The sequence below is a fragment of the Balaenoptera musculus genome, chromosome 4 (genome assembly GCF_009873245.2).
Source record: "Balaenoptera musculus isolate JJ_BM4_2016_0621 chromosome 4, mBalMus1.pri.v3, whole genome shotgun sequence".
NCBI lineage: Eukaryota > Metazoa > Chordata > Mammalia > Artiodactyla > Balaenopteridae > Balaenoptera > Balaenoptera musculus.
In genome coordinates, this window is record NC_045788.1 from 23298498 (window position 1) to 23324695 (window position 26198).

The following is a 26198-nucleotide window of genomic DNA, read 5'->3' on the forward strand; positions in this document are numbered from 1 at the left end:
GGAGTGTGTGGGGAGAGTGAAGCAGGAAGCTGAGAGGCTGAGGTAGGTGGGTTCCTATGTCCTTGGGACCTTGGTTTCCTAAGCCCAGCATCTCAGATCAAGTCGACAACAGGGCACCAACCAATGTCCTGGAAGTTTCAGCCGGCCTGTGTATATAGAATTGTCCCCAAGGATGATTAAACTAGAGTGGGAGATGACCACCAGGTGGCACCACAACCCAAATGAGACCTAGATGGACTGGTTCTCAGTCAGATGCCCAAACCCCTGGCGGCCTAGCTCTGCAAGTTCCATTGTAATGCATTGGATTTTTTTTTTTTTTTTTTTTTTTTTTTTGGCTGTGTTGGGTCTTCGTTGCTGTGCGCGGGGCTTCCTCAAGTTGTGGCGAGCGGGGGCTACTCTTCGTTGCGGTGCGCGGGCTTCTCATTGCGGTGGCTTCTCCTGTTGCGGAGCACAGGCTTTAGGCTCAAGGGCTTCAGTAGTTGCGGCGCACGGGCTTAGTTGCTCCGCGGCATGTGGGATCTTCCCAGACCAGGGCTCAAACCCGTGTTCCCTGCATTGACAGGTGGATTCTTAACCACTGCGCCACCAGGGAAGTCCCTGGGTTTTTTTGTTTTTTTTTAAAACTCCATTTTGTCAGGATTTTACTGTGTACACTAAAATAGAAATCTTAAAGAAATGAGATTTAAAAATATAAACAATTTTCCATATTCCTTTCTACAACTGAATGGACTTCAATATACACCTCCTTGGTACACACACACACACAAATTTTCATTTTAAATAATGTTTAATAACTTTAATTTTTAATAATTTTTATTTATTTATTTATTTGGCTGCATCAGATCTTAGTTGCGGTACCTGGGATCTTCGTTGAGGCATGTGGGATCTTTCGTTGTGGTGCAGGCTTCTCTGTAGTTGTGGCATGCGGGTTTTTCTCTCTCTAGTTGTGGCCGTGGGAGCGTGGGCCCTGTAGTTTGCGGCATGCAGGCTTTCTCATTGAGGCGCACGAGCTCTGTAGTTGTGGTGCGCAGGCTTAGTTGCCCTGTGGCATGTGGGATCTTAGTTCCCCGACCAGGGATCGAACCTGCATCCCCTGCATTGGAAGGCAGATTCTTTATCACTGGACCACCAGGGAATCCCTCATTTTTAATAATTTTAAAAGTTATTTATTTTCTATTATTTAATAATTTGCATTTTTAATAGTTTTTAAAACTTTGCTCCTAAATGGTGCCAGTGTTGTTTGGAATTGTTCTACATGGTAGACAGAGCACCTTTTCAAAACCAAGTATGATTATGCCATTCCCCTGCTTCAGTAGCTTGACTGTATTGAATATTGTCAGACAGATTAGTGGGTAAAAAGGGGCACATGTCTATTGGTTTTCATTGGCTAAAGCCTCAAATAACAGACCAACATAACCACAAGTCAACATTCTGAAACTTGATAAAGCAGAACAAATGATCCTGTACAGCCAAACTGCATTAATGAATTAATTTAATTCTATTAAACCCATTTAGTAGAAACACTGAAAAAGCTCATTATCAAAAAACACCTAGTTGTCATAGAGGAACTTAAAGTATTGAAGAAACTTAAATGTAAAGCTATTTGTCTTCCTATCCATGTGGCAGTTTCACATCTGCTAAGGCTGTATTTTAGGAGAAGAACTCCATTGTATTTGGATACAATTCAGAAATGACATGGAGTACCTTCGCATGTGTCCAGGAGATTTCTATCTCAGTAATGAGTTATTGGCACTTACATTGCTAAGGTCTCAAGCATGACCCTAAGATTATATCAAATGTGTTCAAATGGTAATGATTATTTACATTTGCAACCATTATTTTTACTTTTCTCAAAATCCTTTCATCTGTTTCATCTGCTGTTATCCTCCCAGTAGCTCTGTAATGTAAATAAAGCTTGAGGAGAGGTTTCTGAGTTCTCGAACTTGAGCATGCATCAGAATCACCTGAAGGGCTTACTGAAACAGATTTCTGAGCCCCAGCCCGTTCTGATTCAATGGGTCTGAAAGAGGATGCAGTAACTTGCATTTGTAACAAGCTCTTAGGTAGTGCTGATGCTGCTTGTACACGCACCACTCTCTGAGTTAGCACTGTTCTAGAGTAGCATTTCTTAACCTTGGCTACGCATTGAAATTATGTGAGTGGGAAGCTTTTTAAAAGTATCTGGGTGATGATGGAGCCTCATTAGGGTCCAAGATGGCGAAGCAGGAAGACCTTGAGCTCACCTCCTCTCACAGGCACATCAAAATTATAATTTTTTTTTAATATTTATTTTTGGCTGCGTTGGGTCTTCGTTGCTGTGCGCGGGTTTTCTCTAGTTGTGGCAAGCAGGGGCTTCTCTTTGTTGCAGTGCACGGGCTTCTCATTGCGGTGGCCTCTCGTTGCGGAGCGTGAGCTCTAGACGCGCGGGCTTCAGTAGTTGTGGCTCACGGGCTCAGTAGTTGTGGTTCATGGGCTCTGGAGCGCAGGCTCAGTAGTTGTGGCGCACAGGCTTAGTTGCTCCGCGGCATGTGGGATCTTCCCGGACCAGGGCTCGAACCCGTGTCCCCTGCACTGGCAGGCAGATTCTTAATCACTGTGCCACCAGGGAAGCCCCCAAAATCATAATTATTTACAGAGTAACTATTGATGAGAAAGACTGGCAGACTAGCAGAAAAGATCTTCTACAACTAAAGATATAAAGAAGGAACCACCGTGAGATGGGTAAGAAGGGCAGAAAGACCATATAGTCAAGACCCAAGTGGGCGGCCCACAAACTGGAGGATAATCACAACTGCAGAGGTTCTCCCCAAGGAGCGAGGGGTTTGAGCCCCACATTGGGCTCCCCAGCCTGGGGGTCCTGCACTGGGAAGAGGGGCCCTCGGAAAATTTGGCTTTGAAGGCAACTGCGGGAGAGCTAGAGGGCTGGGGGAAATAGAGACTCTGCTCTTAAAGGGCACACCTAAAATCTCACACGCTCCAGGACCCAGGGCAGAAGCAATAATTTGAAACAAGCCTGGGTCAGACCCACCTGCTGATCTTAGAGAGCCTCTCAGAGAGGCAAGAGCATCTGGAGCTCATCCTGGGGACAAAGGCACTGGTAGTAGCCATTTTGGGGAGCACCATCTACCCCATGGACACTGGAGCTGGCGAATGCCATTTTGAAGTCCTGACTCTAGCTTATTAGCACTAGCGCCCAGCCCTGCCCACCAGCCTTTTGGCACCAGTACTGGAAAACCTCAGGCCGAGCAACTAACTGGATGGAGACACAACCTCACTACCAGCAGGCTTGCTGCCTTAAGACTCCTTGAGCCCATAGCCACCCTAACCCAGCCCCACACAGCAGAGGGCCCAGGAGAGTGCACCAGCACTAGCCCTGGGACCCCACAGCCCTAGAGCCAGAGACCCTGGGATCTGGCTCCATCCACCGAGGGGCTGGCACTAGCCCAGGGACCAGCCTAGCCCACCAGTGGGTAGGCACCAGCCCTATGACCCCTTGGGCCCCAGCCCCACCCACTGTGGGCCAAAACACCAGCTCCAGGACCCCCAAGCCCTGCAACCAGAGACCCCAGGATGCAGCTCTGCCCACCAGTGGGCTGGTACTAGCCCTAGGACCCAGCCTTACTCACCAGCGGGTGGACACCAGTCCTAGGACCACCACAGCCCTGCACCCTGCCATACCAGGACCCAGCCCACCATCCTGCAGTTCAGCACCAGCCCCAGGACCCTCTGGGTCCCAGTCCAGCCCACCAGCAAACTAACACCAGCCCTAGGAACTCCCCCCCTCACCCGGACACTGACCCTGCCCACCAGCAAGCCGATGCCAGCTTTGAGGCACATTGGACCCCTCAGCCAGCTGCCCTGGGATCCAGCCACACTCACCAGTGGGCCAACACCAGCTTTGGGACACTCCATATCAGGAACTGGCCTCACCCACCAGCAGGCCAATACTAGATCCAGGACCCGCAGCCCTGTAATCTTGTACTCCAGAACCTAACCCTGCCCACCAGTGGGCCAGCACTAGCCCCCAGACCCACCAGGGCCCCAGAGCCAGCAGCCTCTGCACAAGGCAGGACCTGGCAACCAACCAGACCAGGGACCAGCCATGTCTACCAGACTGCCCACCACAACAGAAGGGCCCATGCAGCCCAAATGGGGAGCACCCCTAGAATATATAGGTCTGGAGGCCAGAGGGCAGTGTGTTGTTGGGATACATAGGACATCTTGTACAAAAGGCCACTTCTCCAAGGTCAGGAAACATAACCAACCTCCCAGATACATAGAAATAAAAGCAGCCAATTTGGCAAACAGAGGCAACAGAGGAATATGTTCTAAATGAAGGAAGAAGATAAAACCCCAGAAGAAGAACTAAGTGGAGATAGGCAATCTACCTGATAGACAGTTCAAGGTAATGATCATAAAGATGTTAAAAAAACTAGGGAGAAGATTGGATGAACAGAGTGAGACATGAGAAGTTTTTAACAGAGTTAGAAAATATAAAGAACATACAGAGATGAATACAATAACTGAAATGAAAAGTATACTAGAAGGAAGCAACAGTAGATTAGATAATACAGAGGAACAGATCAGCAAGCTGGAAGACAGAGTAGTAGAAATCTCTGAAGCTGAACAGAAAAAAGAAAAAAAAAAAAGAAATGAGAACAGTTTAAGAGACCTCTGAGACAGCATCAAGCATGCTAACATTCACATTACAGAGAACCCAGAAGGAGGAGAAAGGGACAGAAAACATACTTGAAGACATAACAGCTGAAAACTTCCCTAACAAGTTAGGAAACAGACAACCAGGTCCAAGAAGCACAGAGAGACCCAAACAGGATCAACCCAAAGGGGACCACACCAAGACACATTGTAGTTAAAATGACAAAAATTAAAGATACAGAGAGAATATTAAAAGCAGCAAGGGAAAAGCCACAAGTTATGTACAAAGGAACTCCCATCAGCCTATCAACTGACTTTTCAGCAGAAACTCTGCAGGCCAGAACGGAGTAGCGTGATATATTTAAAGGGATAAAAGGGAAAAACCTACAATCAAGAATACTCAAGCTGGGACTTCCCTGGTGGCACAGTGGTTAAGAATCCACCTGCCAATGCAGGGGACACAGGTTCAAGCCCTGGTCTGGGAAGATCCCACATGCCATGGAGCAGCTAAGCCCGTGCACCACAACTACTGAGCCTGTGCCCTAGACCCGGTGAGCCACAACTACTGAAGCCCACACACCTAGTGCCCGTGGTCCACAGCAAGAGAAACCACTGCAATGAGAAGCCTGCGCACTGCAACGAAGAGTAGCCCCTGCTCACCGCAAATAGAGAAAGCCCGCGCACAGCAATGAGGACCCAATGCAGCCAAAAATAAATAAATAAATAAATAAATTTATTTAAAAAAATAAAACTCAAGCTGGCAAGGCTTTCATTCAGATTTGATGGAGAGATCAAAAGTTTTACAGACAAGCCAAAGCTAAAAGAGTTCAGAACCACCAAACCAGCTTTACAAAAAATGTTAAAGGGACTTTGCTGAGCAAAAAAGAAAAGACCACAACTAGAAACGTGAAAATTATGAAAGGAAAAAGCTCAAAGGCAAATATACAATAAAAGTAGTAAATCCACCATGTATAAAGCTAGCAGGAAGGTCAAAAGACAAAAGCAGTAAAATCATCTATATCCACGATAAGTAGTGAAGGGATACACACACACACACACACACACACAATGTAAAATATGATGTTAAAAACAGTAAGTGCGGGGTGGGGAGAAAAAATGCAGGCTTGTTAAAATACCTTTGAACTTAAGGGATCAGCAACTTAAAATAATCACATATATATGGCTATGTGTAGTGTGGGATATATAGTCTATATGTAACATCCTTGTATGGTGACGTATCATAACTAGATTTATTGTGGTGATCATTTTGAAATATATAGAAATACCAACTCACTATGTTGTGTAACAGGAACTAATATAGTGTTTTAGATCAGTTATACTTCAAAAATAAACAAACATAGAAAAAGAGATCAGATTTGTGGTTACCAGAGGAGAAGGGTTGGGGGAGGAGGGATTGGATGAAGGTGGTCAAAAGTTACAAATCTCCAGTTATAAGTAAGTACTAGGGATGTAATGTAAAACATGATAAATATAATTAACTGCTATATGTTATATATGAAAGTTATTACGAGAATAAATCCTGAGTTCTCATCACAAGAAAACAAATTTTGTTTTTATTCCTTTAATTTTGTATCTATGAGATGATGGATGCTCACTAAACTTATTATAATAATCATTTCATGCTGTGTGTTAGTCAAGTCATTATGCTGTGCACCCTAAACCTATACAGTGCTGTATGTCAACTATATCTCAATAAAACTGGAAGAAAAAAATATAAAATAATATAAAAAATAAAAAGTATCTGGGCATTCCCAGAGATTCTGATTTGATTGGTTTGGAGTAAGGTGTATATATATATACGCATTTGTTTACTTACCAACAAGCTCAAGCATCTACTCATATGTCTATTAATCATTTGGATTTTGTTTTCTGTTAATTACCTACTCAGGACTTTATGAGTTTTATTTTGGTTGTATCTTTTTATTGATTTATAGGAGCATTTTAATATATTATGGACATTAACCCTTTTCTGATAGATACTCTGAAAATATTTTCTCTTTGTCAGTTGCTTCTTGTCATACAGAAATTTTAATTTTTATTGTATCAAATCTGTCCATATCTTCCTTTACAGCTTCTGGGTTTTGAGTCTTGCCTAGGAAGGTTAACCCCAAGGTTAAAAGTGTTCTTTTGTACTTTTTACTAAGATTTTTGTATTTGAGTTTCCTAGTATTCATTTTCTCATTGATTTACTGATCATTTTCGAACAAGACAACGTGTTTCCCAGATGGACCATGCATTTGTCAGTATCGAAGTCCCTTTTGCTAGTTTAAGAATAAAGAGGTTTATTATGAGATGCAGATAATATATGGAATCATTGGGAGAAACAGACTTCATCATGAGAATCCAAGAACTCCCCAAATTACCGTAAAGGCAGTTGCTAACTCTGACAGGATCAGGAAGCTGCCAGAAGAGGGTCATGCTTTCCCTCTCTCCTCATGCGATTCAATTTTCAACCAAAGTCTTACATGACCTGATGAAACCTAAATCATATCTGGAACCATACCTACAAGTAAATCTGGGAAATGTAGTTTTTGGCTTTCCAGGAAGGGATTCAAGAAGCGAGTTAGGGCCATCCACAGTGTCTGTTAATGTGTTATCAACTAGTCCATCACTTTCCCATTATTGTGATGTATCATCGTTTTCATAAGTACATCACAGATGAAAAAATATTGGGGGACAATCAGTCTTTGCCACACTCCACAGCTGTTTTCCTATTTCCCATCTGTTTCAGTTAATGTTGTACATGAGTTTATTTTTTTCAACTAAGGATGGGCAGGGTGTGGAGGGAGGAGAGAGAATGTAGTAAACTGCCCCAGATCATCCTTCTGTGCCCTAAAGCCGTTTCCCCCCCAATGCCTGTTAGGCTGACTTCATCCTGAAATAACTCCTCAGCTTGATCTCCAGTCCCTACCTGCTCATCATCTGCGTCTATTCTGAAACCTGGATCATCCATTTAGTTCTTTATCTCAGTCATCAAAATTTTAAATTCCCAACTATCTGGTCAAAATTTCTGTACTTGCGACATCTTCTCATGATTATTTGAAGGTATTAATTATACTTTCCAAATGTCATCTTCTGATGGTTGTCTAGCTCTGTTTTCTCTACTGTTAGTTGTAGCAATGGTGCTTCTCTCATAGTCATTTTTTCCTCAAATGTGTGATATAATGTTTAGTTATCTGTTCAATTTTGTATTTTATTTTATTTATTTATTTTTATTGAAGTAGTGTTGATTTAACAATTTTGTATTTTAGAATCTCTATTCATTTCACCTTTTTATTCACTGTAGCCATCCTTTGCCAATTTGGGGTAAGGAACAGTACTCGAGAGGCCAGGATGTGTTGGCAGCTCACCCTCCAGGTGTGGGAGACTCGTGTTCTTCCTGGAAGTCTGTAGCTACCAGGACCACAGTTTAGACCCCACTGGGGAGAAAAAAGGTGTTGACTAGCCTAGCTGCTCTAAATCTCTTTCCCCAGTTACTCTCTCCGAGCAGTGCCTCAGTGCCCTCCTTCCATTTCTTGATCTGTTAGCTGAGTTTGCACACCCTTCCCCCAACTGCTCCATCCTTTGCCTTAGCCTCCTCCTCTGTATGATTTGAGCTGAACGTTCCTTCCATCTTCGTTCTCTGAGATGTGATCCTCTCTGTATTTTGTCTTTTCTCAACATTTCTGGTTTGTTCATGGCAGTTTTTCTTGTTTTCCTAGGATATTTTTTTCTTTTAACAAGTATCTCGCGGACTTCCCTGGTGGCACAGTGGTTAAGAATCCACCTGCCAATGTAGGGGACATGGGTTCGATCCCTGGTCCAGGAAGATCCCACATGCTGCGGAGCAACTAAGCCCACGCGCCACAACAACTGAAGCCCGCGTGCCTAGAGCCCGTGCTCTGCAACAAGAGAAGCCACCGCAATGAGAAGCCCGCGCACCACAACGAAGAGCAGCCCCCGCTCGCCTCAACTAGAGAAAGCCCACAGGCAGCAGCGAAGACCCAACGCAGCCAAAAAAAACCCACCATTTTTTTCTTTACCTTTATGGGGAAATAATTTATATAAAATACGTTTAATAAATTTAAAGTGTACAATTTAGTTTTCACAGTTGTAGACTCCTGTGAAATCTCCACTATAATCAAGACAAGATTTCTTTTCCGTCATCCCCAAAAGATTTTTACTGCCCCTTGACAGCCCATTCCTCCCTTCACCCCTGGCTCCAGGCAATTACTGGTTTGCTTTTTGTCAGTTTAGGTTAGTTTGAACTTTGTATAGATGGAATCATATATTTGTCTCTGGCCTCTTTCACTCAGCATAATAATTTTGAGATTTATCCATGTTGAAGCCTATATGAGTAATTCTTTCCTTTTTTTTTTTTTTTTTGCTGAGTAGTATTCCATTGCATAGATGGATATTGCACAATTTGTTTATCCATTCACCTGTTGGTGGGCATTTGGGTTCCTTCTGGTTGGGGCTATTGTGAAAAAAAGCCGCTGTGGACATTCATATTCAAACCTTTGTGTGAACATACATTTTAATTTCTCTTGGGTAATAACTACGAATGGAATGGATGGGTTATATGGCAGATGTGTGTTTAACCTTTTAAGAAATGTATTGTGAGAACTCACAACTCCTTTACATCTGGGCTCAGATAAGGATACTTAAGCCACTGATTTCTCTAGGTGTAAGGCAGGGAGAAATCCTTATTCTCCTCAGCCTTAGCCCACGTACTTCCATATTTAATTGATTATCGACTCCTTTGGGTTCCTAAAATAATTCCAACATCCTTCTTTTTCATCTCTCAAGCCATACTAATATCATCTCAGGATTTCTTGGGTACCTATTTTGTACCCAGTACTGTGCTAGGCGCTAAAGGGTCACACAGGACTTTGAGTTAAAGTGGCAACAAATTAGGGCCCCCTCCTGTTGCCTGGACACAGCTGGAGAGACCACAACCATAGGTTATGCTACAGGCAAAATACTTGAGAACTTGTTGCATTCCACTTACTTGACTCACATGCTAGAGGAAATATCCCACCTTTGCGTGTGAGCTGTAGTTACTTATTTTTTAAGCAGGTGTGGCTGTTAAATGAAGAGGAAGTGTTGTGTGAAATCCCAAAAAGAGGGAGAAGGGGAGAGAAAACTTTCCTCTTTTAATACCAAATATGTATATCTTTTCTTTTGACCGGAGGTTCGCAATGTGTGGTATTCGAATTAGTAGTACCTGTTTCCCCTGTGAAAATGTTAGGCATACAAATGGTCGGGCCTCATCCTAGATGTACTTGAATCTGAGCTCTTGAGTGTGGGAACTGTGTTTCAACAAGCCCTCCACGTGCTTCAGATCCACACTCAAGTTTGAGAAGCACTGTGCTAAGATCATTACAATTGTGTAGATGGTCATCTTTAGGCTTGGAGGAAGGTGCGTCCTGGGTAGCTTTGGGCAGTAAGGATAAGGTTGCCGCAGCGCCCCTCCACCACTCCCTCCTCTCCTCTCCCAGCACCTGCAGCTCCACTTCAGCTCTTGGCCTCGGGTCCTTTCCCCTGGGAGCCGCAACCAAAACCCGGCAAGTGGATTTAGAGTTTGCTGACCCGGGTGCCGGCCGGGCATGCGTAGTGGCGCGAGCGCAGCAGCTAGGCGGGCGCGGCCAGGTAGCCGCAGAACCGACCTGCGGGTGCCTGGATCGGGAGCGGGAGCTGCGGGCTGGAGGGCAGGTACGCGGCGCGGCGGTGGGGTCCGAGAGGAAGCCTGAACCGACAGGCAGAAAACAAAGCTTTACTTCCTCGCAGGCGCTCGGCGGCGGCTCCAGGGGAGTCTCTCCGGGTTTCCCTCGCTGGAGAGGTGGCTCCCGGCGCCCGCTGTGCAGTGAGGCGCCCGCCGACCTCAGGGCGCGCTCCTGCTCAGTCTGGGCAGCATGTAGTGCGGGCAGGTGTTAAATCGTGTATTTATGCTGTTTACACAGTAAGCCTGAGAACTGCATTATGATTCTCTGCATGAAGTTAGGCATTTCGTTAACTTTTCTATTTTCCTCTCTTTTAAACTTTGAGTGGCCGCTGGTGAGGCTTTCTGATCCAGCCTGTTTCGCTGGACTTCTGTGGCTGGTTTATTTGCCTTTGGTCTTTTGGTGCATAGGCTCAGTAGGACTGGAGTGAAATCAGCATCCGTGGTTTCTGGTTTTGGTGCCTTTCCTGGAGCAGGGGGCCCCTGGATGCGGCATTAAAAAAAAAAAAAAAAAGCCAACTTTCAGCGCATTTCAGTGCCCAAAACTTTCTGCATTTCAGCTGTATTTTAAAGTAGAGACTTCGTAAAGTTGAAGATTTTCCCCCCTTACTTTTCTACATTACTGTTATTTCAGGCATCGTTTGGTCTTAAAAGGAAGCGGTCTTTTATTTTGTTTTTTAAAATTAATTTTTATTGGAGTATAGTTGATTTACAATGTTGTGCTAGTTTCTGCTGTACAGCAAAGTGAATCAGCTCCACAGGTACATATATCCACTCTTTTTAAGATTCTTTTCCCACATAGGTCATTAACGAGTACTGAGTAGAGTTCCCGGTGCTATACAGTAGGTTCTTATTAGTTATCTATTTTATATATAGTAGTGTATATATGTCAGTCCCAATCTCCCAGTTTATCCCTCCCCTCCTTAACACTTAGTAACCATAAGTTTGTTTTCTACATCTGTGACTCTATTTCTGTTTTGTAAATAAGTTCATTTGTACCAATTTTTTTAGATTCCACATTTAAGTGATATCATATGGTATTTGTCTTTCTCTGTCTGACTTCACCCCAAATGACAATCTCTAGATCCATCCATGTCGGGAAGCAGTCTTTTAGATGAGTAACAGAATTCTCACTTTTCTCCCCTTTATTTACCCTGTCACATTTAATAGTTCACACAGAGATAATTTACCCTGGGGCTGCGGTATTGGAAACGCGTGTACGAGGTTAAGGTTATGCTGCACAAATTTCTTGGATAACCTGTAAGCCATAAACAAAATTTGGGGACCACACACTGAACATTCTTTAAGTGTCAAATTTATGATGTGGGAGGTGTGTACATAGAATTAATAAGTTTAGGGAAAAAAAATTTCTAGTTCAGGAGGAGAAACCTATATGGAAAGGGAATACAGATATCTGCCTTTTCCTTCACCCCCCTCCTGCCCCCGCCCCCGCCCATGATGAATGTTTTAATGGCAGGAATAATATACAGTTGGTTTAGTTTTGGCCTGTGGAGACCTTCGAGGTCAGCCAGTTCAGCTGCTTCAGTTTACAAATGAGAAAACCGAAACCAAGGAGGTTAAATGACTTGCTGTGGCTGCTGGAGCCCCTCCTTGGCAAAGCTGGGCCCGGGCCCCAGGTTTTCTGATTTGCAGGGCTCTTTTTACCATCCCAGGCCGATACTTTCCTCAGAGTTTGGTTAGATTATTACACTTTCTTCTTCTCTTCTACCTCCTTATACTTTGTAATCTGGCTTAGGCAGAAGATTAGCTATTCCTGCTACTAAGCTTGCTAGTACCTTGTAAACTCCTCTCAAAGAGTACCCTCTCATTCAAGCCCCACCTAACAATTGGCTGGTCTTGAAACCGCCCTCCTTCCTTGCCTCAGAATGCTTGTTTGCCTCCCTCCATGTTGAAGTCCTGCGTATGCTGCAAGGTGTAGCTCAGGTGTGCCTCTTCCTAGAAGCCTTCCTTGATTACTGCAGCCAGAAAGTAGCTCTCCCCCTTCTGAACCCTCTAACGTTTATTACTGTTGGCTGTGCTAGTATCCCTCATCTTTAGTATCCCGGATTGTTGAATTTTAGTACATAACCCAACTTCCTGACCAGTGTGTGTAAGCTCTTGGAGCTTCAAGCCTATGACTTAGACTTCCCACCCAGAACTAAGCACCAGTAATGTTCTTGGTACTGTTTGTGGGAGGGAGGCAGTGAAGTAGGGGTGGTTTGGTAAAGGGATTTGATGTGGATGTTCTGTGAAATGAGGGAGGCCACCATAGAGCTATAGCAAGACAGTGGCCAAGTCAAACCAGCCTGATGGGATGATTCTCATATCTTCATGAGAGGTCATGATGGATCATTTAGGGCAGTTCTGGTGACAGGAGTCAAATCATAACAGAGGAGAGTTGCCTAAGGCCTGGACTTAAGCATGTGATTCTAAGTGCTGAGTGGAGAGCACAGATGTGAGAAGTGTTGTAAAGGGGAAAGCATTTGTAAGAGACTAGATGCTGGGACTTCCCTGGCAATCCGGTGGTTAAGACTCTGAGCTTCCACTGCAGGGGGCACTGGTTCGATCCCTGGTCGAGGAACTAAGATCCCGCATGCCATGCTGCGTGGCCAGAAACTAGATGCCGAGAAGAAAAGATGCTCTGAAAGTTGCTTTAGCTTCAGGTTTGGGGTGTTGGTAATGTTCTTTTTATTTTATAAATAACCTCCAACGGTGACATTATCTCTTTCTGTTTCTTACAGTTGTTGATGTGATTGTCTCATTTGCCATTCTAGATGATAAGTTCTTTGGGAGATGACCTTTAATCCCTCACAGTGCCAGGCACGTAGCTTTGCAGTATTAGATACTCAATAATTATTGCATTAATAAATAAACAAGTGTATTTTGACATGAGGAGGGTGGGAGTTTAGGATCTTAGAGCTATAAGGTAGCACTTTATCCAGACCATCCCCTCATGATGTAAAGGTGGAGCTGAGATGTGCTTAGCTTAGCTCGTTAGTGGTTTAGCCAGAGCCTCTGCCCTAGTCTCATCGCTATGAGTCCCTAACTTTTCAAGGTTGATGACCCCAAGATTAATTTGAGTTGGAGATGTTCTGTGGATAAAAAGCCCTCAGAGACCTAATCTAAAGAGGGGAACTTGGTGGCCAATGGGAGGATGTCTGTGTCATTGGAAGAGATGACACACAACAGATGACTGGCCAGTTCAAGGTTGAATGAGGGGCAAGGCTGCAGACCTGGGGATCTGGAGTCGAGGAGGAGTCTGGAAAGGACATGGTAGCTTAGCTTGTCAGTGGCAGAAGATACAGACGGGTGGGCCCCAAGTCCGTGGACTGAGAGTGAATTTGGGAGAGATAGTTTACACTACCGGGAGGTAGTGAGTGATGGCCGTGGTGTTTATGACCCAGGAATGTGAGGTGAGCTTGAGAGAGAGAGAATTGTGATCAGACTCTCCACCTGGAAAAATAAGACAGAAGGCAGGGCTTCCAAACCCCAAATCCTGGATCAAGAAGTAGTTTGGTATATTTGTTTACTTGAAACAGATGTTGCAAATAGCCGTTTTGCAAATCAAAGCACAGCCTTTTCACTGAGCTGCACACAGCATTGAGGGAGCTGTTGGAGGGCACACATCCTTTCTGTTGACAATCACACTGTAGTTGATCACCATCTTCAACTGGCAGTGATTCCTCTTCTTATGAGTCAAGAAGAGAGAGCACTTGGGAGGAGATACGGAGTTTGAGAGATGATTACTGGGGGGCAGGGAAGGGTTGGGTAAGTTTAGAGGAATTACTTTTTTTTTTAATCTTGACGTTAGTCCAAATTGATTGGACAGTGAAATGCAAGATCAAGCAGTATGTTGAAGTTAATGTCTCATACACTTAACGCCCAGGTGTTAAATTCCAGAGTAATGTATCATAACTCTGTGTAAAATGACTGTACTATGTAACTTTCTCCAAATAATAATACTAATATTAGTAGCTAGTATTTTAAAATGTTTTACATGGACCAGACACTGTACTAAACACTTTACAAGCAATATGTCGTTGAATCTCTACAGACCATCTGATGAAGTTGGTGCAAATATTATTCCCATTTTACAGCCGAGAAAACTGAGACTTAGGTAAAAAATCACATTTCTGAGGTCACATCATGGACAAGTGGCTGAACTGAGCTTGGATCCCAGGCCTACCTGACTTCAGGCACTGAGAGCTAAAGTTAACTTAAATCTTAACTTAAAGCTAACTTAATCAAATAGCATAACAAAATGCAAAACGGATAAATGTGGTAACCCTAACAGATGCTTAGAATGGCTACAGATTTTATCTGGTGACACTCCCAACATTCTTTGAGCCAGACTTTCATAAGAGAAACAAAACAACAGTGATGAATCTTTCTGGGTTTTGTTTTTAAAATTATTCCACTCAGTCTTTATCTCCTTTTCACCCTTGAAGACTTCCTGGAGGCAGAGACAGCAGCTCTTTCTCTGGGTGCACCATAAAGCTCTTTTGGGGTGATGGAGGTGAGTTGGTAGGGATCCAGGAGATGCCTCTGGAGTTGGGGGGGTGAGACTCACCTTGTGTATAAGCCTAAGGACTCTAGGGTGAACAGTTCATAAGGATTTTTTCACCTGGGGTGGCAGGACCCACCGTTGGGAGCTCCTGGAAGATCTGTGGGTCCTGACCCTAACCCTGATCTCAGATCTTTGAACTGTGGTCAGAACCCTCAGGCTGAATCCAAACCTGGACACTTCTTCCGGGATCCTTCAGTTCAGGGAGTTCTGACGTCAGTGTGGACACGTTGCAGTTGGAGGTGGGTGTCGATACCTCAGGGAAGGCCCCAGGTCAGAAACAAGTGATTTAGAGGCAGGGCTGCCAGGCCTCAGCCTTGACCAGCTGACTTGGCTGTGAGAAAATGTCCCGTACCTTCCTGCTTGGTGTACCACATTACTCTCTCATGGGAGGCTCAGAATAGAATCCAGCTGAGGATGTTCCTCTCCTCCCGGGGCTGCCTGAGCCCCTCTGTCCGTTTCCTGCTTCTGCCTCTGTGCTGGTTCTGTGCATTCTCAGGGCCTGTCTCTGGGCGTGAAAGGAAAGGCCGCCTGCTTCAGGCCCTTACCCATTACGTGTTTCAACATCCCAAAATCCAAATCAAACTTTTGATGAAAATCAGGGAGAAAGAGGCCTTTGTGATGCCTACCGGTTTATTGCTTATAAAATGGTTATACACTTTTGATTGCTGGAACTGTTGCTGACATATAAAATCACATGAGATGTGAGGCTGTGTTAACTTTGATCGTCTTATTTCTTTTCAGTACTACTGTGTCTGAAAGTGCCTACTTGCCTTTTCTGGTGAGAAACATGTAACGTGGCTTCTGTGAAAGCGAGTTGCTCTTTAGTAACTGTGGGCACAGAAAGAGCGAGAGAGGACTGATAAGGAGAGTTTTTCTCTTATTTAAAACACTTGTTTCATCAGAAAGTATTTTCTTTTCTAAGAGAGTTATGTGTTATTTGTTCAAAGTCCAGTTGTGAAGGAGACTTTAACCTTTATGATAAACTAGATCTTTCTTTTTGAGCAATTCAGAGCTATAAAACTACAAGAATATTTGGGTTATGACTCACTGCACAGAGACATGCCTTCTTCAGAAAATCCAAGCCAACCACAAAGAAAACACAAGAAACTGTCTTTTTCTGATAGTAAGGTGGATGGATATCTTAGTAAGGTGGAAGCAAAAAAGTAAAAGGTTTTGGGGAATGGTTGACAGGAGAAATTCAGTATTAGAGGAAACCAGAATTACTTCATTATTGAGAAACTCAATAAATTGTTTAAAGATCCAGTCCCAGGAAATAACATTTAAAAGAAAAATGATGAAAGCCCCTTCAATTTGTTAGAGAACCAAAAAACAAGAGATTTTAGCAGTACTGTCAAAATAGAATTTGGATTGAATTTGAGTTTAAAACATTGGTAATGGTAAATGTATGTAGAAGGATTTCATGTTAATTGCCCCCTACAATGAATTCCCACATGGGGCCTCTGCATTCCATGAATAAAAGAGTAAACCTATCTCCATGGATCACAACTGTAAAACCCAAAGTGATGCATGACAGTCTGTGACCTAAAACTGATGTTGATCAAGGAAATTTGAATGCCTTAGACAGAAAGTACTGGCTCTATTCACACTTTGTTCCCATAGCTGGTGCTCAGAATCTAGATTAAATTGTTAAAATGAAAGAAAAACAGGTTCAGAACTGACTCGTTTACAGTGAATGATCAAAGGCACAAGTAGACTTTTTGTCTCATTTTACTTTGTCATCTTAAATGCCACCTTTTATGGCTATATTGGGTTTTTTTTTCTTTTTTTTGTCCTTGATGATATATACTGTGTACTGTTTATAGGTAAAAATCAATGCAAACTAGAATTCTGAGGTTTGATAAATGTCTCTGCTTAGGGTTTTAATGCTATTCATCAATAATTTGGTGGAATGATAATATCAAATTAGTACATAATTGAACCTTCAGCTCAATAGCAAGTTAGTATTTATAACCATTGGGAACAAATCAAAAGTTCTCAAAGACTCCGTAATTCTTTCACTTGAAAACTCTCTCAGCATTTTATCCTGGTCAAGTCTCCCTTTTCCTTCCTCTCCCCTCAGAGGGTCATTGGGACACTCTTTTGGTCCAAGGGGTATTGCCAAGAGTGGCCCAGTTATTTCAGAGTTGAAGTGTTATTAGGTCAATGAGGTGCTAGCCATGAAACACAGCTCACAAAAACCGAATGATGTTTTTCAGCAAAAGTTGTCGTGCCAAGTGAATTAATTTTGGAAAAACAGCACTAGCATCAATTGGCCTGATCCCTTTTCCTATCCTTGAACAGCCCAAGTTAAACCCAAGATCACCATCTGTGGAAAAAAGGTAATCTGAGAATCTCTGAATGCGTATTGCTCAATCAAAATGAGCCCCGTAGGGTAATTAAAGTTTAGATATCTGAAATCAGTTGGCCTATGATCAGGTCCATGGATGAGAAGTCAAAGTCTGTGATTCTGTTTCTGACCCCATGAGAAGAGAGGCCTTCTCTTCAGCTGCAGGTTTGATGATTAAACAAGATAGTAAATGTGAAAGCAATTAGTAACCTATAAGGTGAGGAGGTAAGGTATTTATTGATATAATAATTTTCCAGCTTCGCTGCCTTTCATTGATAAGTGACCAAGACTTTGAGAATGAATGACTTGCCTGCTTGAGGTTACCTGGCTTGGAAATGGCAGAGATGGAACTCACATCTGTGTCTTTTCATTTCAACATTTGACAAAATGTTAGGGCTCAGCATTGGGACTATAGTGATGGCCAAGACAGATATAGGGTCCCTGTCCTCATGGAGCGTCTTGCACCCCAAATACAGTGCTCTTTCAGTCAATCCATATTTCCTTCTTGTACTGACCAGAGGGAATAATTTCTCTATGAAATTGACATCTGGCTTTTATAAAATCTTAAATGTGTTTATGGCTAAGCCTCGACTATGGAGCTCTTTAAGTGATCTCTCTGTTCCCAAAGGTGCCTTCAACAACTGCCCCTTAAACTTCAGATCTCACTTGACAGGGTATTTATTCATCTCCATTGTGGAGAGAGGAGTTGGATTCCTCTCAGCATCCTTCTCAGGGGCTTGTTGCAGAAGAATACTTTCCCCTCTTCCTCTGCAAAATCAAAGGGATTTGATTGCCGAAAGGGAGCTGGGCTGCGACAGCACTGTAAGTGAGGCACGGCCCATGTACTCACAGGTTCTCAGTCAGCTGGGGGAGGCAGACACAGAGACAGCCTGTGACACAGGTGAGCACCAGGAGGAAGGGCAGAATGAGGCTTTGGGGGAGCCCGAATGGAGAGCAGTTCATTCTGTTCAGTGGGTTGAGGAAGATGTCAAGACTTTTGAGCTGAGCCTTGAAAGAAAAGCACAAGTTCAATCTACAGAGAATAGATAGAGGAAAAAGCATTCCTTGGGGAAGGGACAGCATGAGCAAAAGCACGGAGACAGGATGGAGCTGACCTGTTCAGGAAAATGCAGGTACTTTAATGTGCTCTAACAGGTGATTGGGCATAAGAATCAGTTGGAGAGCTTGTTAACAAATGGGTAGGTGGGTCCCAACTCCAGGTTTCTCATTCTTTAGGTCTGGGGTGGGGCTGGAGAATTTTTTTTCTTTTGAGTTAGGTCTATATTTTATTTTATTTTTATTTTTTTGAGCAGGGAAAGTTTAATATAAAGAATTATTAACTATAATGGGGACTGGAGTAATAAGAGATTGGGTAATAAGTAGCAGAGAGAATATAGTAATATAGGCTGCTTCCTATGTCTGCTATTCCTATATTCTTTTTTTAAAATTTTTTTATTGGAGTGTAGTTGCTTTACAGTGTTGTGTTAGTTTCTGCTGTACAGCAAAGTGAATCAGTTATACATATACATATATTCCCTCTTTTTTAGATTTCCTTCTCATTTAGGTCACCACAGAGCACTGAGTAGAGTTCCCGGTGCTATACAGTAGGTTCTCATTAGTTATCTATTTTATACATAGTGGTGTATATATGTCGATCCCAGTCTCCCAATTCATCCCACCACCACCTCTGGCCCCCCCTTGGTATTCATACGTTTGTTCTCTACATCTGCGTCTCTATTTCTGCTTTGCAAATAAGTTCATCTGGGCTGGAGAATTTCATTTCAACAAGTTCCCAGCTGACGCTGAGGCTGATGATCTGGGAATCACACTTTGAGAGCCACTGGATGAGAGTATAGTAATGTAGGTTAGATAGGAGAGCTAGAAACAAGTGGTTTTCTTTGGAAACAGTACTAACTTCATAAAACTGTTGTTACAGGGTTTTTTAATTGTTATTTTCTTTTTAAATTAGTTTCATTTACCGAGTGGTTGCTGCCTTGTGCCCTTTGCTGCCCTCTGGAAGTTCCTTACCCACTCCACCCTGACCCCAACCCCCCAGTTCTCCCAAGAAACCAACCCTTTTCTTGTATTCCATATTTTTGAAATAACTGCGGTTCAGCCAGTATGACATTCCACCTATGGAGAGCTGAAAAGCTGACATCAGCTAGAAGATGTTAGGAGTTGACCCAAACCAAGCGTGAATGACTACTAAACTCAAGGAGTACGTTTTTGGATTTTATTTTGTTAATTTGGATGTAATATTAAACTTCATTTTATAAGTATTTTTGGAATAGCTTGCAAGATCTGAGGTCAGGGGTAGGATGTACACAATTGCAGAAAGTTCCTTCCTTGCCCCTCAGAAAACGTGCAGTCTTGTAGGAAAGTTAAGATATATGAATTCCTGGCTCCAGTACAGGGCAGCTGGTGCTAAGTGCTATAAGAAAGATAGGAACCGACCTGTGATAGGTCTGAGAAGGAGGAAGTTTCACTTTCCATTGGAACAATTAGGGCAGTCAGGGCAGAGTTGATGGGGTGATCATTTATGCTGTCTTCTGATGTTTTACCCATCTTTGTGAGCCAGCTGATAAGAGGGCTTCCTTTTGTCTACATAAAGAAAATAGTGGAGGAGGAAGCATATGAAGTAGGCAGTGAAGGATGGGCAGGTGCTCACCAGGTAGAGTGCGCAGCTGGGGGAGTTATTGGGAGAGGTGTTCCAGACAAAGGAGCAACTGAACCTCCAAACAGAGGTGCAACGGGGAAACGCGGGTTCAGCAGGTGCTGAGTTCTCCAGTTCATTACGGAAGGTACAGGGAGATAAGACTGGAAAAGCGTTTTGGGAAGATGGTGGAACATCTTGAGTATGAGGTTGCGGGATTTGGACTTTATTCTGTAGGCAGTGTGAGTCACAGGTTTATCTCGGCTTACTTTCACTTCCGGTTTACTCCTGACTCCCGACACGTTGGAAGAGGAGGAACCCCACTTCTTGCCGTGTATTGACCTGTGGTTCATATTCTTTTGGAAAAACACCTAAAAATGCTTTTTTCCTGGTTCTGATTTTAATTCTTTTTTTTTTTTTTTGCCGTGCTGCTTGGTTTTCAGGATCTTAATTCCCTGACCAGGGATTGAACCCGCGCCCTCAGCAGTGAAAGCGCAGAGTCCTAACTGCTGGACCGCCAGGGAACTCCCTGATTTTAATATGTGTATTTCAGTCATCTTACAGACTTGCCAAAATTAATCCATCATATTAAAGGCTTCTGTGTCTTTCAAAAATATGTAAAATATAAAAGGACAACCGATTTCAATTTCTGAGAGACAGATTATAAAAAACGAGATAAAAATAAATAAATCACCAAGCCAAGAGATTATAGTACTTGTTCAGGGTTGTTCTGGGAAGAGAAGCGAATTCAAAAGTGAAGGCTAAGGCTGTAAGCATGGTGTTCTACAGATACTTTCAAACTGACTTCAAGTGCTGAAGGATTACAGAGGTAAAAGTGAGAGGTGACGTGGTGTCTCTTTGGGATGCTTTAGCTATACATTGGGAGATTCTACTGGTTGAGTACGGTTTTAGAAAAGCTTGTCTCTGGAGAATAGAAGGTACTAAGGCCTTCTGTTCATCTTTTTGGGGTGACGTCCACAGATGGTAAAGACATTTGTGTCTCAGTGGAGATTTTGAGAATCTTCCGTGTGTGTCTCCTAAAAAGAATCCTGTGTTTAAAACTACAGTGTGATGGGAAAAGCAAAAAAGGTGGATTCGTAAGTAGAAGCTGCTACCCTGCGTTGTCACTTGCTAGCTGATTGATAGAAGAGGTGGGTGAGTGGGACAGAGCTGAGTGACTCATCCACAGCTGAGAGGTTCAGTGGGTAGGAGAATCTCCAAGTCATTCAGCCTGTCTGAACCTTGGTTTTTGTTGCTGTTGTTGTTTGCATTTTGGTTTTTGTTGTGGATTAAATAAGATAAAATAGGAATGATACAATATGCATGTTAGATCAAAATCTTCCAATACTAAGATTTATTTTGTTATAAGTTCTTGTGGCCACATTTGTGGCCACGCAGAGTGTGAGTTTCTAGAGGGCAGGATTGTGTCATTTTCAGTTTGTATCCTCATTGCCTGAATGCCTGCTCTGCAAGGAGGCACTTGATAAATTGTTGAATGAATGGAACATGAAAAGGAATGAATGAATGGATGAATCTATACCCACCCCCACCCCACCCACATAGCCAATGTTTTCTAGTTTGTACTTGCCTGTAGAGACTTATCCATGGTGCCTTATTTTCAGACTGCTAACTCCAGGCCTGTGTTTTATTGACAGTAAATCTTGAGAGAGACTCCAGCTTTACCCAGGAGACAGCTGCATAGCTTGAATTCAAAGTATAAGAATCTTTGTAGATTCACATGCGTTCTAGACGAATTCCAGAAATGAATTAAATAATAATATGTAATAATAATGTTTCACATGTAGATGATGCTTATACATAAAACAGATTCACCTCTGAAAGAAACTGACATATGTAAATTGAGGTTATATTCCTCTTGAAGTATTTCTTATTGTTTTAAGAGAAATCAGATTAGAGGTGAGTAGGACAGTAGTTTATAGAGATGCTCAAAGAAATGTATATTAATACACTAATCTACTAGAGGCTTGGATACCTGTTTTACCTGCAGTTAAATGAAACAAGAACTAAAAGTAACTTTATTCTACCTTAGGTTTTATAGTTTCTCTAATGTTAACAGTAATTCAGTTCTAGATTAATGAAGTTAGACTTGATTAATATGGGAAAAAAGTTCATCTCTTTCATTGTGAACAAGGTAGTTTGGTTTTTAAAATTATATTTCCTGTTAATATACATCTGGAATGTGTAGGATAAAAAAGATTAAACTTTCTAAATTTTCACTGAGTTATATGCTACCTATGTGATATGTATTGTGCTGTGGGAGACTAAAGTTTAATTGACATATTTCTGCAAGATGAGTATTACATTTCTCATAGGACCAGGACAACAAATAATGGAAGAACTGAAAACATTGTAATTTTCTAGTAATTCAGAGGAAATGATTGCATTCAGAGGTAGTATGCTAAAAGAGTACACAATGATACTCATTTTTTGTAAGTTAATTTATTGTTAAATATCAGTGGGAATATTTTTTGCATCCTCTTTCACATCTCAGGCACACTTTAGGGAGGCCTTATGTAGTTTGCTCATTTAATCTGAAAAGCCTCATTCAAACCTTCTGTGTGCACAGGTTCTTTTCATTATGTTACGCCCTTAGGCATTACACTAAGGGCATTACAAAATCAAACAGAAGACTTCTCAGGGAAATTAAAGGTTTCATGTCAACCAGACAATGTCAAAATATTTGCCTTGAATAGGATTGAATGTGTTCCATCAGTGTTCTTGGTGTACATGATGTTTTTTAAGCTAACAGCTTTATTTATTAAGATATAATTCACATACCATACAATCCACTCATTTAAAGTATAAGTCAGTTTTAGGGCATTTTCATCACCCTATATCCACTAGCATTCACTCCTCATTTCCTCATTTTTCTAAAAATATGGTGGACAGTACTTTATTTGGAAATGTTTGGTCCTGCAATTCAAATCCTGTTAGTCATCCTGTACCTCTCCCCAGGCAATGACAAATCTACTTTCTGTCTCCATAGGTTTGCATATTCTTGACATTTCATATATATGGGATCATACATTGTGTGGCCTTTTGTGTCTGGCTTATTTCACTTAGCATAATGTTTTCAAGGCTCATCCACGTTGTAGCACCAATACTTCACTTTTTGTGGCTGAATAATATTCCATTGTGTGGATCTACCATATTTTATTTATTCATTCATCAGTTGATGGACATTTGAGTTGTTTCCACTTTTTGGCTACTATGAATAATTCTGCTATGAACATTTGTAAACAAGTTTAGGCGGGCCATATATTTTCATTTCTCTTGGGTGTATACCTAGAAGTGGAATTGCTGGGTGGTTCATATGGTGACTCAACATTTAACACTTTGAGGAACTGCCAGACTGTTTTCCAAAGTGACTGCACCATTTTACCTTCCTACCAGCAATGTATGAAAGTTCCAGTTTCTCCACATCCCCACCAGCACTTGTTATTACCTGTCTTTTTGACTATGACCATCTTGCTGTGAAGTGGTGTCTCATTGTGCTGACTTTTTTTTAAAATTAGTAAACTTCATTTTTTGTTAGAGCAATTCTAGCTTTACAGAGAAAATAAGCAGACAGTACAGAGATTTTCCATGTGCCTCCACACGGATACACAGTTTACCCTATCATTAACATTTTACACTAGTATGGTACATTTGTTATAATTAATGAACCAATATTGTTACATTATTGTTAACTATAGTCTATGGTTTATTCATATTTCCTTAGTTTTTGCCTAAAGTCCTTTTTCTGTTCCAGGATCCCATCTAAGAATCCTGATGGATTCCTGATGGATCCACATTGTATTTAATTGACATTTAGCCCCTTAGGCTCCTCTTGGCTGTGACAGTTTCTCAGACTTTCCTTGTTTTTTGTTGACCTTGAGGGTTTTGAGGAAGAGTAGTCAGGTACATTGTTGGATGCCCCTCTGTTGGAATTTGTCTAATTTTTCATTCTTTTTTATGATTAGGTTGCATAGACATTGATTTTTAGCATAAAAAAATGAGAGCAATTTACTTGGAGCATAAAAATACATAATCAGAATTGGAAATCAGCAAAAGTATGGTAAATAGGAAATTCTTAGGAATTTAAAAGGTTCATTTGCCACTGGAAAATGAGCAGAAATTTAACTCAAGATATATTTTCCTAGTAAGGGCTTGATCACATTGGAAGAGGATCAGATTAAGTAATAGAATTAATTTTTGTGACTGTCATTAGACAGCATCTAATCTAAGGATAAAGCTGAAGGTATATTTTTCACTGCTTTAAATGTACCTGAGAATGTTGTTTTGCTTGTAATAAAACATAAAGTGAATAGAAATTCCAGTTGACTTTAAGAAGAATTCCACGGTTCGGAGGCAGCAAGGGTCCAACGTACAGTGAGTATTTCGATCTACATCAGTTCCATTAATCCTCCCAGATGCCTTGTGGAGGGGTCAGGGAACTGAGGCTCTGACAGGCTGTGTCTTTGTCTTTTGGCCTGACTCACACAGCTGTAGTTGTTGAGCTGAGATTTGAACCCAGGGCTGTGGAAGTTTCCACCCTACTGTTTGCCAGGCCAGGCTCCAGAGTTTCCAGTGGTTTTAAATCAGGAATGTATCAAAGGACACAGGATTCAGTCCTTATCTTTCTGGATGTTTTTATTGCCAGCTGGAGGAGATAGCATCTCTCTGTGTTCAAAGCCCCACTGAAATGAGTCTGTCCAATGAACAGCATACTTGTTCCTGCTAACAAAAGAGAACTGGGCCAGCTCTGCCCAGGGCCCTCCACCATCTTGTCCATAGATCAGTAACCCCACCGCCAAATATGTCTCCTGAAAATGAAGTCTGAGAGTCATAAGGCAAGACAAGAGCCATGCGGGAGAACAACAGATTCAGCTAAGCTTTGTCAGTGGTAGCATCGTTCGGTGAACATCGCTCAAGGTACATAGCTCAGTATATATCTCAGTAAGATCTTAAGTTTTATTGGTAAGTGAGTGGCATAGAGGATTTGGCTTTAAATACTTATCTTAGAATAGGAGTAGGTGTGGTAATAATCTATGAATGAACTTGAAATGAAATAATAAAGTTGCACAGATACCTGTCTGAGGAAGGTTTGGAAAATTTCCCTCATTCATCCTTGTAAATGTCTCAAATTGGTTGATCACAGGATACAAGGATTCTTTCTGCTCAGACTTTCTGTATGAGACAAGATAGTGGGCTATGTTACAGTAACAAATCAACCCTGATATTTCCATTGATTTCTTATTCACATAAATGTCAGTGTGCATTGGCTCTACTCCAGGGTAGCTGTTCTGCATGCAGTGACTCAGAGTCAGGCTGCTGTGATTTTTGTGATTTTGCTGTTTTAACATGGGACTTCCAGATTGTCGCAGCAGAGAAAGGGGAGCTAGAGGATCACATGGCTCTGAAATGCTTTGGCTAGAGGGACACAAGTCACGTCTACTCGCAGCCCATTGGCTGGAACTAACCACATGACCTGCTGGAAGTGAGGGGCAGCACATGGCTATTCAGTGAACAATACATGTCTTTGGGTCACCACTTTAGAGTAAGAGAACTGGTTAGTTTGGGGGTGGGGGTGGGGAAGAAACCTCCAATAAAGAGAGAGAAGTCTACTAAGATAGTGATAATTACCTGATAATAATTTAGGTATGGCTGATTCAGCGACTTGATACCATTTGTGGATATCAAGGCTACATCTTCCAAGGCGATAACAAAGTGTACTTCTTTCATATCATAATTCTTCAGGCGATGGTGCTGGTGATCAAAGCTTGTATTTAGTGAGGTGTCCTAAGTGTTTTACATGAATTAAATTAATTCAGGTTGAGGACTGTGATTTCATCTCCATGGTAAATCCTCTCCAGTTTTATCAACTTGCCTTGTTGGAAATGGTGCCTAGATTAGACCCATCACCATGCTTGTAGTTCTCCTCTAGAAACCAGATTGTCACTGTACTGTCTTACCTTTGCTTCTTAGGTTGAAGGTGGCACTCTGGATGTTGTCTAACTAACGTGGATTACAGTGAGAACCAATGTTTACTGTGATTTGGATTCATACTTGTATATATGCAACTTAAGACTTTGCAAACCTCTTTAGCAGCTGTATCTAGAAATAAGGCTTGTGGTGAACTAAGGCTTAAGACCATAGGATTTTTTTTTTTTTTTTGGGTATATAAATGTTTTTCTTCCAAAGTAATCCTCTTTGGTTGTGTTTTTGTGATGCCATTTTTTTTTCTTAAAAA

At 42.1% G+C, this 26198-nt stretch overlaps 1 protein-coding gene across 1 annotated transcript in view; it reads left to right on the forward strand.

Annotated features, from left to right (window-relative positions):
• Positions 1-10283: 10283 nt before the first annotated feature.
• Positions 10284-26198, forward strand: part of PLS1 (plastin 1) — a 108376-nt gene continuing 92461 nt past the window's right edge. Inside the window, exon 1 of the mRNA XM_036849459.1 lies at positions 10284-10371. The gene's annotated coding sequence lies outside the window, so the exon portion shown is untranslated. The remainder of the gene's footprint in view (positions 10372-26198) is intronic.